The 17,932-nt window shown below is 43.1% G+C and overlaps 1 protein-coding gene across 1 annotated transcript in view; it reads left to right on the forward strand.

Moving 5' to 3' along the window:
- The window catches only part of LOC122810357 (putative sodium-coupled neutral amino acid transporter 8), a 572,913-nt gene that overhangs the window by 176,546 nt on the left and 378,435 nt on the right, over nucleotides 1–17,932 (forward strand). The gene's annotated exons all lie outside the window — the stretch shown is intronic.

The following is a 17,932-nucleotide window of genomic DNA, read 5'->3' on the forward strand; positions in this document are numbered from 1 at the left end:
GTGTGCTTGTGTGTGTGTGTATGTGCATATAAATATATATATATATATATATATATATATATATATATATGTGTGTGTGTGTGTGTGTGTGTGTGTGTGTGTGTGTGTGTGTGTGTGTGTATGGGTGTGTGAGTGTGTGTGTGTGTATTTGTATGCATGTGTGTGTATGAGTGTGTGTGTGCATGTGTTTGTGTGTGTGTGTCTGTGAACATGTGTGTGTGTGTGTGTGTGTGTGTGTGTGTGTGTGTGTGTGTGCATGTGTTTATGTGTGTGTGTGTGTGTGTGTGTGTGTGTGTGTGTGTGTGTGTGTGTGTGTGTGTAGCTGTTTATGTGAGACTATAAAGAGAGGTGAGTAGTTTTGGCTGTGTGTGCATGTGACCCATTAGTCTGACTAGTCTAATATCCAAAGCCATAGACCAAATATTCATTGTGTGAATGTGTGTGTGTGTTTATGTGTGTGTTTGTATATGTGTGTGTGTGTGTGTGTGTGTGTGTGTGTGTGTGTGTGTGTGTGTGAGAGTGTATGTATGAGTGTGTATATGTTTGTATGTGTGTGTGTTTGTATATATGTGTGTGTGTGTGTGTGTGTGTGTGTGTGTGTGTGTGTGTGTGTGTGTGTGTGTGTGTGTGTGTGTGTGTGTGTGTGTGTGTGTGTGTGTGTGTGTGTGTATATATATATATATATATATATATATATATATATATATATGTGTGTCTGTGTATATAAATGTGTGTGTGTGTGTGTGTGTGTGTGTGTGTGTGTGTGTGTGTGTGTGTGTGTGTGCGTGTGCATATGTACAGTGTGTATGTGTGTGCTGCTGTTTATGTGAGACTATAAAGAGAGGTGAGTACTTTTGGCTGTATGTGCATGTGACCCATTAGTCTGACTAGTCTAATATGCAAAGCCATGGACCAACTATTCATTGAAATGATCAAAAAAGACATTGGTGATCTTAGTGACTGAACCCAACCCAGTTTAGCTTTGTCCAGGGAAGATCATGCCTACTAAACCTGATGGACTTTGTTGAGAAGGTCAGCCAAGGCAATGGATGAGGGGAAAGTGACACATGCTCTGGACCTGGCTAAGTTGTTTGATCGAATACCTCACTTAGGTACAGTTGACAAACTCACCAAACTGGGCATTATCCTTTACATAACTCATTGGATTGGCAGATGGTTTACAGACAGGACCCAGGAAGTCAGGACTAGTTAGACCACTTCCAGTAAGAGACCAGTCACCAGTGGGATACCTCAGGGCTCTGTACTGGGACCACTGCTATTTGGCATCTACTCAGAGGTAAAGGATAATGTCAAGGGCCTTTGGCTGACCAAGTTTGCAGATTACTGGGAGCTATTGTAGATTTTGCCCATGACACAAACATCTTGGGTCTAACACAGACAAATGACTGATGCCAAAGTAATGGATTAAAACTCAATACCAACAAAAACATTATAGCGCCTTTTTGGAAAACTGCCACTCAGGCTAATTACACCATGGGTAAGATACCCCTAAGAGTTGACCAGGTAGCCAGCGATTTGGGAACATATCTAGACAATAATCTGCCCTTTGAACAACATGTTGCCAAGGTAGTTAGAAAAACATTCTTTTGCTCAACGTATATGCAAGGGCATGGCATCCAATTCTAAGGAAGTCATAGTGTCACTTTATTTGGCCCTTATTGGACTGTTCATTGAGTGTAATGCCACATATCAGAATGTACCTGACCAGGCATATGCAACAGTTGGAATGTCTCAAAGATTCCTTACCAGAAGAATCCAGGGTATAAATATAATGTCCTACATGGATCACCTTAAAGCCCAATCTCCCTTTCAGTAACCTTTATGAAAAAGTCTATGTCTGGCATTACAAGTCATCCACTCTTTCAAATGTGATGGACCCTTTACACATGCACAATGTGACCTGCATCAGAACCACTAGATCCAAAGATTTAAATGTTGTTTGTGACAGAAATAGGACATGGTGAGACAGATATGTGGCTCGAAGGATCCCTATGCCCTATTTGTGTGCCCTTGACCAATGAAAGGAAAACTGGAAATTCACCCCGGGTCTGGCCCCCATGTGCTCTGATGGTGTGGGTATGTTTGTCTAACATACCCCCCACCACACAACCTTTAGAAACTTCCTAATATACCCCCATAAATGCCCTTGATACATAGGGACAGAGTTAGGTTGGGATGCACGGCTAGGCTTATAAACGCCCTGATGGTTGTTAGCCTAATATATAGTTACGGACATATTTTTAGTGAGAAATTCTTTAGGCAGTTCAATAGAGTCTCTCCACCCCCTCCATCTGGAACAGGACATTCCACTTAGAGTTTAGGGATTCCTCTTTTTGGTTGCAAAACTCTGTACTCTGCTCCCTCACAGCCTTTAGTCCAGTGGACTTAGGCAGTTATACTAAACCCACTGTCAGAAATATTTAAGAAGAATCAAAAAAGTAGTTTGAAATGTTAGTGCTTCACAGAATTTAAACTTTACATGGTTAAGCTAGCTAGATTATTATTTAGGTCCACATGCAACATTTTCTTCTGGATTCATTTTCCTGCTCATTTTAAGCTTTATTAACCTACATGATCTCCCATCCTTCCCTACAAGTCACCTGGTCATCAGGGGTGCTATAAGAATGTTCTCATCAAACCAGACTTTGCCACCTACCAGTAATCCATAGTAAAAGCGCTTAGAACTGCAAGCAGCTTATTAAATGTCATACAGCCAAAATCACTTCCTTTAGCAGCTCTGAAAGGCCTAAAGTCAAACCATACCAGTCCTAGTCACACAGCCTAATCCTAGTGTATAAACTAGGAGAATGTTGATTGTACTGTTAACATCAGCCAGACCAGTGGACATAAAATCCAGTATGAAAAAGGCACCAGAAACTCCATTTTAAAATAAAAAGTGATAGGAAGTGATCTAAAAAATAAACAAGGAAAGAAAAAGGGGTGCTGCAAATAATCCACTCTGTCACTAGCCAGGGTTACATAAGTAAGCATCTCACTGTCAGTCTTCCATCCACAGAACATCAAACTCAGCCTGTTGTCCTGAAGCCAAATATCATAGAACATTGTAAGCAATCATGGCTAAAGCTCATTGTCTAAAGGTCAGTAAAACATAAAATTTGATGTTGTCCTGTCTCACCTTCATTCTTCACTGGTTGGGTTCGGAACCGATCTTCGGTTCCGACTCGGATGTATACAAAAGCTCGAGGTCTTCCATTAGCTCATGGATGTATCCCTATTCCGTCATGCTGTAGTAAAGCTTCCCAGATCTCGTTTGACACTAAACAGATTGGGTGCTTCCATTTTGGCTGTGGCTATGTTGGAAAAGTTTTCTTACTCATTATTAATATAGTTGGTGTTTTGGCTGTTTAATAAGTTAACGATTAGTGTTTAAGTAGTTATCTAGTTAGTTTACAGAGTTCGCTGTTCTGCTTTGCTTCTGGCCGTTGTTTTTTCTTTGCTAGGTCTGTGTTACTCCCTATCCCACCTTAAATTTAGTGTTTAAAGCCTGTTCTACTTAGAGGGCTTTCTTTCTATCCTTTACCTTGCCTTTCTACACACTCGTTTAATTTAGAGAGTGTTTGTAAAGAAAATTATTGCTTCTGTTATTCTTCCTAACCTAAACCAGCAGCTTATTCGAGTTAGAGGGCTGCCATTGCCCATTTAAGTTAGAGGGCTATCTCCCCCCCCCTTTTGACTAGGCAGTTTCATTTTCAGTTAGAGAACTGCCACCTCTTCCCCTTTTTCTATTGTAATTGTTACGGTTATTCCATTTTATTCTTCTTGTCAAAAAAAAAAAAGTTTTATATATTTATAGATATATAGTATAGTGATAGCTTTGGTTTGTCTACTAGACTGTTGAGTAGTTTATAAACTTTTCTTAAACTTGTTGTCTGTTAGTATACTGATTATGTGTAAGGAACATAAAGAAACCAAACACTCTGGGTTCAAGAAGTGTGTGAAGTGTAACCAGAAAATGTCCATCACGGATGGACATTCTATTTGTATACACTGTCTAGGAGCTTTGGATTTGCAAGAATCCTGTTCCATTTGCCACCCTTTTAGTTCTAGAGTGCTGTTTGAAAGGAAGAACAAGCTTATAGCAAGAGGTTTACTGAAGTTTCCCTTCACTGAAGCATTAGAAGAAGGTCAGGGCATGTCAAAATTAACTAAGTCTCCATCATCGAAGTCTAATCTGCAAGGCCATGGAGCGTATTATCATGGAACTTATAAACAAAGACATTGGCAACCTTCAAACACTGGATCCCACCCAGTTTGGGTTTGTGAAGGGCCGATCTTGTCTCCTGAACCTGATTGACTTCTTTGAATCAGTCTCCAGAACCATGGACAAGGGTAAGGTGGTCCACACAGCCTATCTAGACCTTGCCAAGGCCTTTGACACCACCCCCCACTCTGGAATCATAGATAAACTTACTAAGTTGGGCATTAATCCCTATGTCACCCAATGGGTTGCTAAATGGCTTACTGATAGAACCCATGAAACCAAAGCAAAATAAAACTAGTAGAATACAAAAAATGCCACAGCAACCTTGGTTGAACAGTAAAAAATGCCTGAACGCAAGTTTAATATTAACAAAAAAGTTAGCGTTTTTAGCCACCAAACCTCTTGTGAAGCTGCATCAGAAGAGTAACACATAAAAAGTTTCAAAGCCTGTCTTAAATACTTGTGAACGTAATTTGACACTTAATAATTAAATTTTATTAATATTAAAAAAAATTTGGTATATAAATTAACAACATTAATAAAAACCAACTTTAACCACATGACAAAGTTATTCAAGTTAAATTTACAAATGTTTCCTTGAATCTAATCAAATTGCTCACTTATGCACAAATATCCATATAAATAAATAAATCATAAATATGCTTATACATATGAACCTGAATAATATTACCTGCACAATGATTATCAATACATATCACCGTGGATGCTCTAAAAATAAATAAAAATATATGTAATTTATATAATATCCTTATAAAAAATTATAAATATATATGTATAAAGTTGTAAAAAGGTTGTATTTATACATTCAAAAACATATGTTGTTGTAAATAAGAAACACTGGTTAAAAACACATATATAATAATTAAATAATGAATGTTAATGTTATAAACAAAGTCTGACAAAAGAAACCATAGTAAACGTTAAATACCATAAACAAAATGCGAGAACCAGAATACGAAAAGGCAAGGTAATGAAATAATTACAAAATTTTACATTGCTCAATTTAAGTACAGCAGAAATGTTACAGTTTTCATTATCTATTTACAACTAATGTAGTCTTTTAACTAGTAAGCTTCTTATTTTTACAACAATATATGTACAAGAATACAAGTTTTACAACTTTATACATATATATAAATATATTTATTATTCGTATAGGATATATGTTTGAGGTATCATGTTTTATCTTCATGTTTGTATAATTCACGGTATACAGTATGATTTTTCATTGTGTATTACATTATATAACTTTATTTCTTATCCTGAGGGGAATTTTTGATTTATTTTATTCCCTGGATATTATTAACTAAAGAACATCAACTTTTATTAACAAGGAAAGGTTTTGTAAATTTAACGAATAACTTTTGTCATGTGATTAGTTGGTTTTGTGGTATGTAACGTGTTCTGATAGAACCCACACTGTAAAAGTAGCCGACTCCAAATCCAGTTCCAGACAAGTGACAAGTGGAGTACCTCAGGGTTCAGTCCTGGGGCCGCTCTTGTTTGGCATCTACTTCTCTGAAGTACAGGTCAACACTAAGGGACTCTGGCTAACAAAGTTTGCAGATGACTGCAAACTGGGAGCCATTATTGAATCCCCAAATGATGTGGATACTCTACAAAAGGGCCTTAAAGAAACAGATGCTTGGTGCCAGAGCCATGGGCTCAAGCTCAATGCCAAGAAATGTATTGTTATCCCCTTTGGGGAAAAAACATGTATCCATGAATTACCATATAGGTGGCAGTACACTGAACACAGAAAGTGTGATAAGAGACATAGGGACACAGGTGGACAGTGGTCTCACCTTCGATAACCACATCACCACAACAGTCAGGAAATCCTTCTATGTGGCACACCTCATCATGAAGGGCTTTTCATCCAGAAAAAAGGAGGTCATTGTCCCTCTGTACTCATCCCTCATTAGACCCATTATAGAATACAACTCCCCATTTGGTATGTACCTCTCAAGATATCTGCAACAACTGGAAAGGCCTCAGAAATACCTCACTAAAAGAATCACAGGCCTAAAGCAGATGCCCTACGCTGACCACCTTAAAAAACTCCAGCTATACTCTGTCGCATATCGTCTACTCAGAGGCGATCTCTGCCTATGCTGGAGGGATAGGTTCCTGACCCAGGGACTCCCCAGACTCTAGAATAGATTGCCCATACATGTCAAGCAGAGTGCCTCTTTGGACCTCTTCAAGAGGAACCTTGACAATTGGATGGGAGAAAGGAAATTCACCCCAGGGATCACGTCAGTCACCCTGCTAGACAGGGGTCCAGGAAAGTAAATAATGTGGGAAGAAATAGCCAGGGAATTGTTATGGCTAGGCTTGTATAGGCCCTAGGGCTGATAGCGTAGTACCAACCTATGAACAAATCTGGAAAAAGATCATCTCCTTCTTCTGGCCAATCGGAACCAGCAAAAAAACTTGAAAAAGTTGCTTCTCCAGACCCAAAGATTGCTAGGCCCAGAAAATTTCCCTCATAGGCTCCTTCAGTATTAGTGCCAATAGTGTTTGAATTATGGATCCGGCCTCTGGAATTTGCACTGGTCTCCCCTACCTTAAGATCACCTCTGCTACAACCAGTTGGATCTCCTGCCCCTCCTCTCAGTCCTCCAGGAGTCTTCTGATGATGACATGGATTGGATGGTGTGCAGGTTTTTAAGGACACCAGTGCTGGCCAAACTGCTATTGGCTCCAACCCTGAGGGATTCTGAACTGTACAGGATCTCCCCTTCAGCAATGATTCCTCCTCCTCCAAGCCGACCTGTGACCTCAGAGCTGGAATGCCTGGAACGTATTGTAGTGGAACTGTCGGTGCCAAGACCTATTCTGGGATCTCCAGGCCCAACATCTGCTCTGACATCCTTGGTTCTGTCTGGACTCGAGGGGTCTAGGAGCCGACGATCTCCAGTCAGGTCCGGGGAGGAGAGTTGGATCGGATATTTGTTGGATCCAAATTTGCCTCTCTGGGCTTCAGTGTGGCTGAGCTTGGCTCCTACATTTGCCTCGGAGCCAAACCCCTTGGTTCCGGGGATGCCTTCTGGATCTTCAGAGCCTGAGGTGTCATCAGATCAGGGGAGGGGGGATTTCAAGGTGATGAGGAGAGTGCTTTCTCCACAGACAGCTCCACTCTTGTGTCCTGAAATTCTTCTCCAAAAGGCACTGACATTTGTCTCGGCACCACACCATCCACAAACACGCGGAGATCCTAGGCACCACACCATCCACAAACACGCGGAGACCCTAGGCCTCAGGATGCTCCAGTGGCTGGACCCTCTCTTCTGAAACCACTCCAGAATACCCTTCTGAAAAGGTCCATCCTAAGAGACTTTGCAAGAGGAAGCATTTAGACTCCCCATAGGAGTCGGTCAATTCGGATACAGACCTCGATGAGTCAGAAGGGTCCCCATGGTTGCCTTCTGAGGATTTTTCCTTTGCTGACATCCTAGAAATCCTTAAACAGAGAAGCAGCTGGAAGCCCATCAACCCTTCTGACAAGGAGTCTGTATACCTGAATGCTTTTTGGTCTCCCCCTTCTGCAACTTGGGTGTCTCCACCTTTCAATAAGCTCATGGAATTAGTCAGTCGAAAGGCATGGGAGTCTCCAGACTCAGTGGAACCTGTTCCTTGGAGACTAAACAAATTTATTACTGTACCTACAGACAGGAAGTTTCTTACTAAGGGTGTTCAATTGGATACTATGGTGGTGGCAGCAGCCACCAGAAAGGAACTTTCAGAGACATCCTTGTCTGTCCATCCACCAAACAAGGAGTCTCATATGCTGGCCAGATATGGAAAGCGCATGTTCTCTTCAGTAACTTTTGCAATCAGATCATGAAATTATCTAACACACTTTACTAGACTACAAAGAGATCTCCTAAAGGAGCTAGGAGATACTCTACAAGGTTCAGTAGCTGCAGGGATATCAGACAAGGTTTCCTCTCAGCTTTCCACCTTAAATTCTGTGGTTAACTCTTCCATGAGGCTTATTTCATATACAGCAGATGGAGCGAGCAGGGCAGCGGGTTCAGGAATTTCCCTGAGGAGACATTCCTAGATGCGCTTATGTGACTTTAAGTCTACCTTTGTCAATGCACCGTTCGATGGCTCATCTCTCTTCAGGCCAAAAGTTAAGGATACACTCACCAGGTGTGAGCAAGAAGGAAAAACTCTGTCTGCCATAGGAGTCCATTTTTCCCTACCTTGTAGACCTTACCCAAAAGGTAAACGGGAGGAAAGATGTGGTTACAAAAATCCCAGAGAGTTTTTCAGGACACACTTGGTGACTCTTCCCCCAGGGGCAGAGGGAAGTAATAATGGGAGACAATGTCCACTTGGCAGAGGGGGTCCGCAAAATCTGGGCAACAGGGATTCATTCCATGGAAGGCCCTTTCAATGCTCCTGAAGGGAGGCCTGTCTGTCAATATCTGGAGGCAGTCGAGGGTTGCTTATATGTGTACCAAGAAACCTGGCTGGAAATAACAAAAGACAAGTGGGTACCAAGTATCATGTCCAGATGCTCCTCTATATCCTTCTCCCTTCCCATCCCAAACATAAAGATCACCTCAGATGTTCCACCTAATCAGAGGGAACAGACAACTCTAGAAATTCAAAAGTTGCTGGACAAAAGAGTCATCCAAAGAGTCCCCAGAGACCAAATAGGATCCAGAAGTTAATCAAGGTTCTTTTTAGTGCCAAAGAGAGCAGGGGACTGGAGGCCCATTTTAGATCTCAGCAGATTAAATGAATCAGTAAGAAAGGCAAAGTTCCAGATGGTAACACTGCAGTCAATCTTTCCCCTTTCTGGGAAAAGACAACTGGATGTGCTCTATAGACCTTCAGAATGTGTACTACCACATAAAGATGGACAGGCCATCCAGGAGTCATCTGCGCCTTCGGCTGGGAGCCCGTCATTACCAATTTCGGGCTCTGCTCTTTGGTCTCACTACAGACTCCAGAGTGTTCATCAAGTGTATGGCAGTGGTCATGGCTCACTTCAGACATCTAGTATTCCAAGTGTTTCTGTATCTAGATGACTGGCTCCTAACCACCACCACCACCACCACCACCACCAAGCATCTACTACTAAAAACAAGAGACACCACATTACTTCTCTGCTCTCACCTAGGAATCATGATAAATTACAAAAAACCTGCCTTGTTGCCACCTCAACATATCGTTTTTATAGGGGCAGATCTAGACACAACAAAAATTATGGCAAAACTTCCTACAGAAAGAGTTTTAGTTCTGCGACATCAAGTCTTAAACCTTCTTTCCAAAAGAAGAGTACAGGCAAGAACAGTTCTGAAAGTCTTGGGAACCATGGCAACAGCGATAAACTTAGTTCCATTAGCACACATGCACATGAGAATCCTGCAGTGGCTGCTGTTCACTGAGTGGTCATTGCAGGAACTACCCAGGTCTCACCAAATTCTGATAACAGAGTCCTGCAAAAAAGACCATTGCTTGTGGCTTCCCTCCATTCACGTGACAACAGGTTGATCCTTTGTTCTTCTCAGCCTTTAGCCACAGTAACTGCAGATGCCTCTCAGATAGGGGGGGGAGGTTATTATCATATTACTGGATCTCACAACAGCGAATCGCGGTTATGCTGAACCGGAACCGTGAAATTCAAATTAATGAATGAAACAATAATCAAAGTGTGGTGACTGTAAATGTCGACTTTGACATTTTCCAACAGTCACCACACTTCTGGGAACAAGATCACTGTGTGTTGCACAGTAAACAATGAGTTTGCAGGGGGGCAAGCCACCCTGCACCCCACAGCCCCCCACACCCCCTGCTACTTATATATATATACAAACTCCAGGACTGCACTACAGTGAGGAAAAGGGTGCATTTTCCGATCCCCACTTATAGTGCAATTTGCATCACGCTATCAAAACTCACAACAGCAAATGTTGTTTTGTAGTCGTTGCAGGTTTCGACATTGTGCAATTCAGTTTTTCATAGTGTGTAATTGCTGTTTCGCACTAGTAAAATTTGACAGAAGTCACATTGGAGACATGATAGTAAACTGGGGGGGCTGCATTATCTGGGAAGGACAGTCCAAGGAACTTGGCAGGATCACGAGGCCCATTTGCACATCAATGTCCTAGATATGAAAGTGGTGCTTCTGGCATTGCAGAGACTTCAGGACTGTCTTCCTCTGGGAACTATTGCAATACAGACAGACAACATGTCATTTGTTTGGTACATAAACAAACAAGGAGACAAGGAGGAACCAGGTCCTACCCCCTTTGTTGAGAGGCCCTGAGAGTATGGCAGTGGGCAACCTCCTCCCAACGCTTTCTGATAGCAATGCACATCCTGGGGAAATCCAGCATGATAGCAGATAAACTCAGCAGAGTGATTCTGATGCCTCACGAGTAGTCCCTTGAACAAGAAGTAGCAGAGAGGATTTTCTGCAAAGTGGGCAAGCTCTGCTGCGACCTTTTTGCCACATCCAGGAATGCCAAATGCAGCAGCTATTTTGCCCTAACCCCCCCCCCCTATGGGGGAGACACCAAGGGATGCACTTGTACATGATTGGCTTTTGGGTATTTTTTATACCTTTCCTCCCTTTCCCTTGATACCCAAAGTTCTTCAGAAAGCCAGCTCATTGGGAAGCAGTCTGATTCTCGTCGCCACATACTGACTTTGTCAAATTTGGTTCCCCTTCCTTTGGCCTCATCTCCAGGAGGAGCCATGGGTTCAGATCTTCTGACTCATATGTCAGGAACACTCCACCCCTCTCTTCAAACCCTTGAACTGACAGCTTGGGTGCTCCAATTCCAAATATAGCCAGGCCCCCTAGCCTATTTGACACGTATATTGATCTCATATCATAAGGCTTCAGTGAGAAAACTATACATGAGCAAATGGAAAAGATTTTCCTCCTGGGCATTACGTAATCATATTGATCCCTTTTCTGCTTTTATAGGTTCTATTCTTGAATTTCTAATGAAGCTATTTAATGAAGGCACAGCTGCAGCTACCATTTGAGTCCAGTTAGCAGTGATATCCAATTTTTATATAAATGATTTAGCCCCAAATCTGATGTCTCACAGATTATGCAAAGTCTTCCTGAAGGCACTATTTTATTAAGACCCCTCTACCATCATGGGATGTAAACTTTGTTTTGTTCTGTTTGATTCTTACCCCCTTTGAACCTGCATCATACTGTGATCTAAAGTTCTTGACATGGAAAACAATTATTTTGATTGCCATCACTTCTGCTAGAAGAGTTTCAGAGCTGCAAGCATTATTGATAAAGCCCCTCCTACATGCTTTTCCACAAAGACAGAATATCCCTTTGAACAAACCCATCCTTCCTACCAAAAGTATGCTGAGAGTCTAATTTAAATCAGTCCCTAGAGCTAACCGTATTTTTTCCCAGCTATGGTAACAAGACAGAATACATGCTACACCAACTGGATGCCCATAGACAATTACGTTTCTATTTATATAGGACAAAGGATTTCAGAAAATCTGACCAATTATTAGTTTTATTTTCAGAATTTAAGAAAGGTACTCCTGTATCTAAGGTCACACTTTCAAAATGGCTGGCAGATTGTATTACTTTTACATACAAATCTAACAACAAAGATTTTCCCAGCAAAGTCAAGGGTCATTCTACGAGAGCCATAGCAGTTTCTTCCTCTTTTCGCTTTAGACTTCCAATTGATACCATTTGTGCTGCTGTAACATGGGCAAGGCCTCATACCTTTATCACTCATTACAAAGTGGATTTGGTCTTGAACAGGGCCTCTTTTGGGTCCACTGTTCTGAAGAATATTCTCCTGTGAGTCGCCCAAGAAACATGGTGCTAGGGACGCTGTCCCAACTAGTGAAGAGTGAAAGCGAGATAGCCAACATCACATAAAGAAGTTATGTACTCACCATAACGTTCCATATATGTTGTCCATCTCGCATTCATTCTTATATTCCACCTTCCTTCCCTCAGCGTTTGACTCCTGGAGGACCGAGTGGTTACATCTGGCAAGTAATGTTCTCTGACCTTCTTTATTGTTCTGTATGGTGTTGAAATTGTCTATTAGGTAAAAAGAAGTTATGTTCTTACCCTAACGTTCCATGTTTGTTGTCCTTCATCTCGCCTTCCTTCTTGCTGTTTGGGTTTGGAGTTGAACTTGCTCCAACTCGGCCACATACTATAGGTTGAAAAGTCCTTACTGGCTTGAGGCCAACCCCTATCCTAACATGCTGAGTGGTAGCTACCCAGATCTTGTTTATGATAACCAACCACTAGACAAAGCAGGTAAAAAAATATCAATTTACCAAAAGTTACCATAGCAGATAATCCCCTTGTAACAGGAAAGAGGCATAACAAGGGAGGGGACAAAGACTATATCTAAGTAGCTGGAGTGACAGCAGAAACTTAGCCAGTGTAGCCAAAAAAAGGAAATCCTCTTGATAATCCAGGAAGGGGAAGGAGGGAGGGATGCAAGAAGTAAGGCAAGATGAAGGACAACAAGCATGGAATGTTATGATAAGAACATAACTTCTGTATGTTATGCTGTCCCTATCTCACCTTCCTTTTTGCTGTTTCAGACAGTGTCCCCAGCACCTAAATCCAGGGTGACTCACTGGAAAAAACTCTTTAGGACCATGGAACCAAAAGATGCCCTGTTCCGGGAGGCCACGTCCACTTTGTAATGAAGGTATGGGGGTTAGCCCATGTTGCTGCCACACAGATAGAATCTAAAGGTAGTCTAGCTTGAAAAGCAATAGAGGTAGCCAAGGACCTAGTTGAGTGTCCTCTAATCTTTCCTGAGATTTTCATGTTTCATGACTCATAGATATATGTGATGGTGTTCAAAAGCCACTTTGACAAGGTTACTTTTGAAACCTGAGAACCTTGATTCTTCTCTGAAAAGGATATATATAATTGGTCTGATTTTCTAATGTTCTTGGTTCTATGTAAATAAAAGTGAAGCTGCCTATGAACATCCAATTGTTGGAGCTTATACTCTGCCTTATTGCCATAACTGGGGAAGAAAACAGGAAGTTCAATGGACTGATTCAAATTGTACTCTGAACATACTTTTGGTAAAAAGGAAGGATTAGTTCTGAGAGAGAGACTTTCTTTGTGGAAAATTAAATAAGGAGGGCGAATGGAAAGTGCCTGTAACTCTGAAACCCGCCTGGCTGATGTAATGGAAATCAAGAAAAGGGTTTTCCACGACAAAAACTTTACAGGACAAGAAGAAGCTGACTCAAGGGGGGGGCATTAGAGCTGCTAAAACTAAATTTAAATCCCATGGAGGGGGAGGTTCTCTTATTGGGGGTCTTAATAGGGTAGTACCTTGTAAGAAGGCCTTGCAATGTTTATGCGACATGACGTTAGAACCTAAGTGTCCTATGTGAAAATTGGAAATGGCAGCCAGTTGCACCTAAATCATAGCTGCAGCTGGTCCTCGTTCAACGGTTTCAGCCAATAGGTGCAGTAAAGGGATCAATATCATTCTTTTTTCCCCGATAAGAGAACCTCATCCATTTACTAGCATAAAGTTTCCTGGTAGTGGGTTTGTGAGAAGAAACCAAAATGTGTTGAACCGCAGGGGAGAAAGTGGAGAAACCAAGCTGTCAGCTTGAGAGTTTGTATGGAGGGGTGGGGAGCACCTGACTGATGTGTCAAGAGGTCTGGAACGGGGTACAGAATCCAAGGGTCTTCTTGCAGGTGATGCCAAAGGAATGGAAACCATATCTGATGAGGCCAGTAAGGGGCAATAAGGATCAATTTGTAACCCAACAATTTTGCTTTCTGAAGAACTTTGGGAATTAGAGGAAATGGGGGGAAGGCATAAAGCAGCCCCAGGGGCCAGTTGTGAACAAGTGCATCCCTGTGTGACTGTCCCAATGGTGGGACTAGGGCAAAGTAGCTGTTGCATTTGTTGTTTAGGGGAGTGGCAAAGAGATCACAGCATGGCTGGCCCCATCTGTGAAAAATCAGATCCGCAATTTCCTGTTTCAGGGTCCCCTCGTGAGGCATAAGTATTGCCCTGTTGAGTTTATCTGCTATCACGTTGGATTTCCCCAGGATGTGCATCACAATCAGAAAATGTTGGGAAGACATCACCTATTGCCATACTCGTAGGGCTTCCCAACAGAAGGGGTAAGACCTGGTTCTGCCCTGTTTGTTGATATACCACACAACTGACATATTGTCTGTCTGTATTGCTATAGTGCCTGAAGAAAGAGAGTCTTAAAGTGCTTGTAACACCAAGAGCACTTCCCTCATCTCCAGGACATTGATGTGCAAATGGTATTCATGTGGTTACCAAGTCCCTTGAACAGTCTGTCCAGATAATGCCCCCACCCTATCTGGGAAGCATCAGTGGTCACTGTGGCTACTGGCTGGGGGGGGTCAGGAACGGTCTGCCAAGGGTGACCTGGGGGGAGTAGAGCCACCACTGCAGATCCCTCCTGCAGGACTCTGTTATTGAAATCAGATGTGACATTGGTAGATCCTGGAATGACCATTGAGTGAAAAGGAGCCACTGCAGAATTCTCATATGGAAGTAAGCCATAGGGACCAGAGTAATTGCTGCCACCATAGAACCCAAGACCTTCAGTACGTACCATGCCTGAATTCTCTTTTTTGTCATGAGTACTGAGACTTGTTGATGAATGGTAGAGACCCTTTCTTGAGGAAGCCTCGCTATCATGTCTCTTGTGTTTAATTCTGCCCCTATAAATGTAATACACTGACAAGGCAACAAGGCAGATTTTTTGTAATTTATGGTAATGCCTAGTTGTGCACAAGTATGAATTGTGCAGTCCCGCACTTTTATCAGGTGATGCTTGGTGGTGGCAGTAAGGAGCCAGTCATCTAGATACGAAAACACCTGGAATCCTAGATGCCTCAGGTGAGCCATAACTACTGCCATGCATTTGATGAACACTTTGGGGGCTGTGGTGAGACCAAAGGGCAGAGCTCTGAACTGGTAATGACTGGCTCCTTGGATCACCTGTCCATTTTTATATGGTAGTACACATCCTGGAGATCGATAGAGCACATCCAGTTGTCCTGACCCAAAAAGGGGAGAATGGACTGCAGTGTCACCATCTGGAACTTTGCTTTCCTGACTGATTTGTTTAGTCTGCTGAGATCCAAAATGGGCCTCCAGTCCCCTGTCTTTTTTGGAACTAAAAAGAACCTTGAGTAAGTTCCAGATTCAATTTGGTCTGTGGGGACTTCCTGGATGGCTCTTTTTTGTAGCAACCTTTGTACTTCTAGGTTTGCCTGATCCTGAAGACTGGGTGGAACATCTGGGATCGATTGTTGTGCTCTTTTGGGGGGTGTTTGGGAGAAGGGAATTTTGTAACCCCTGGATATTATAGACTGTACCCATGCATTTTCTGTTATCGTCTGCCAGGCTTTTGAGTACAGTGATAATCTGCCCCCGACTGCCTCCAGAGGTGGATAGCCAGACATCCCATCAGGGGTGCTGGAAGGGCCTAGCAGAGGAAGTATCCCTGTCACCCTGCTGCAGACCCCCCTCTGCCTCGAGAGTGGCATCTCCCATTATTATTTGCCCCCTCTGTCCCTGGGGGAATTTTCTCCATGTGTGTCAGGTGAAGCTCCCTGGGATTTTTGGAACCACATCTTACCACTCTTCTGACCTTTGGGGTAAGGTCTCAAAGGAGTGGAAAAATGTACTCCCATGGCAGAGAGAATCTTGCCATTTCATTCACACCTGGTAAGAATCTCTTTTACTTGAGGCCCGAACAAAGAAGAGCCATCAAAGGGGGCATTTGTAAAGGAGGACTTGAAGGGCTCCAGAAATTGACATAGGCGCATCCAGGAGTATCACAGCAGAGCAACTCCTGTGCCTGCAGTCCTACTCACTCCATCTGCCATGTAAAAAATCAGGCACATGGAGGAGTTAATGATTTGAGGTCAAGGTCACAAGCTGGTAAGCCATTTTGTTTGTTGCTCCCTCAGCTGTAGGATCCTGAAGGGTATCTCCCAACTCCCTGGGGAGATCCCTCTAAAGTCTTGTAAAGTGTGATAAGTAGTTCAGTGACCTGAGGGTAAAGGCCACTGGTGAAAACATATGCTTCCCATACCTGTCCATCGTCCGGGACTCCTTGTTAGGCAGATGGACAGAAGAGGAAGTTTCTGTTAGTTCCTTCTTGGTGGCTGCTGCCACCACCATAGCATCAACAGGCACTCCTTTTGAAAGAAATGGTTTGTCTTCAGGGGCAGTTATAAATTTATTGGGCCTCTGTGGAACTGGTTCAATGGTTTCTGGAGAGCTCCATGCCTTTTGACTTACTACAGCTAAAAGTGGGTCAAATGGCAGAGACACACAAGAGGTGGAGGGTTGGGAGCCAAAAGCGTCCAGGTACATGGACTCATCCTCAGAAGGGGCAAGGGACTTCCAGTTACCCCTCTATCTAAGGATTTCCAGGATGTCTGAAAAAGAGACATCCTCAGAGGGGGACCGTTGGGACCCTTCTGACTCCTCCAAGTCTGTGTCTGAGGTGACGGACTCAGGGGAGTCCAAATACTTCCTCTTGCATTTTTTCTTCTGAGGGATGTCTTCTGAGGCATGCTCAGGGAGGTTTCGTAAGAGGGGGGGTCACCCAATGGGGAGTCCTGGGGCACAGGTTCTCTACGCTTGGGGTGGAGGGGAGGTTCTGAGGCAGACAGGTTCTGAGGCAGACACTGGCATAGAAGGGGAAGGAGCCAATGGAGCTGAGGTTGGAGCAGTCTCAGCAGACAGCACACTTCTCATCACCTCAAAGGCACCGCGGTCACGGACGGAGAGAGAATCCGGCTGCCAAGAACATGGAGACCTCCTCCAAACCAAGAGCGATGGCTCCAAGGCTGATGTAGGAGCCGAGCTCACCTGTGCCAAAGCACCAAGAGGGAGAGGGGGGGTCGGACAAGGGTCCGATGCCACTCCCTCCCTCGGAGCTGATGAGAGAGCATTGGCCCCCAGATCCCTTGACAGACCAAGGTACAAAGGAGATCAGAGCAGTGGTTGGAACCGATAAACCTAGGGTTGTCAGAACTGATGGTTCCACCACCATGACTTCCATGCACTCCGGCTCTGAACTGGATGCAGTCAGAGAAGGAATCGATGAAAAAAATGGTTGGGCAGATGGCACCACTTCCTTCTGGGCTGGGCTTGACAACAATTTAACAAATACTGGTGTCATGAGCAGCCACTTCGCCATCCTCTCCACGTCATCATCTGAAAGGCTCCTGGATGACCGAGAGGAGTGTGCAGAAGACCGGTGACTACCTGCCACAGATTGTAAAATAGGAAACTGTGAAACAGATCTCACCTGCTCCAAAAGGGTTTTTTTAATAAACCTTGCAGAATAAGCTTGTTTCATCTCTCCTGCAGGACTCGTGCACTAAAGCTATGACAAATGGAACATGAGTCCTTCAGGTGAACAGCACTTAAACAGTACACGCAACTCGTGTGCCCATCCGTAAGGGACATTTTTTGGCAACACGAATCACATTTTTTAAAACCTGATAGTTTTGGATCCTTGGACATGGTAAAGTATCTGCAAGAAAGGTAACACACAAGTTAGCAAAAATTTACAGTAAAACACCTTACTGAAAAAACAGAACTTTTTTTTTTTTTTATAACAAGAGAAGGAAAGAGGAGGTAG

This window comes from Protopterus annectens, chromosome 8.part1, assembly GCF_019279795.1.
Source record: "Protopterus annectens isolate FY-2018-M chromosome 8.part1, PAN1.0, whole genome shotgun sequence".
In the NCBI taxonomy this organism is placed as follows: Eukaryota; Metazoa; Chordata; order Ceratodontiformes; family Protopteridae; genus Protopterus; species Protopterus annectens.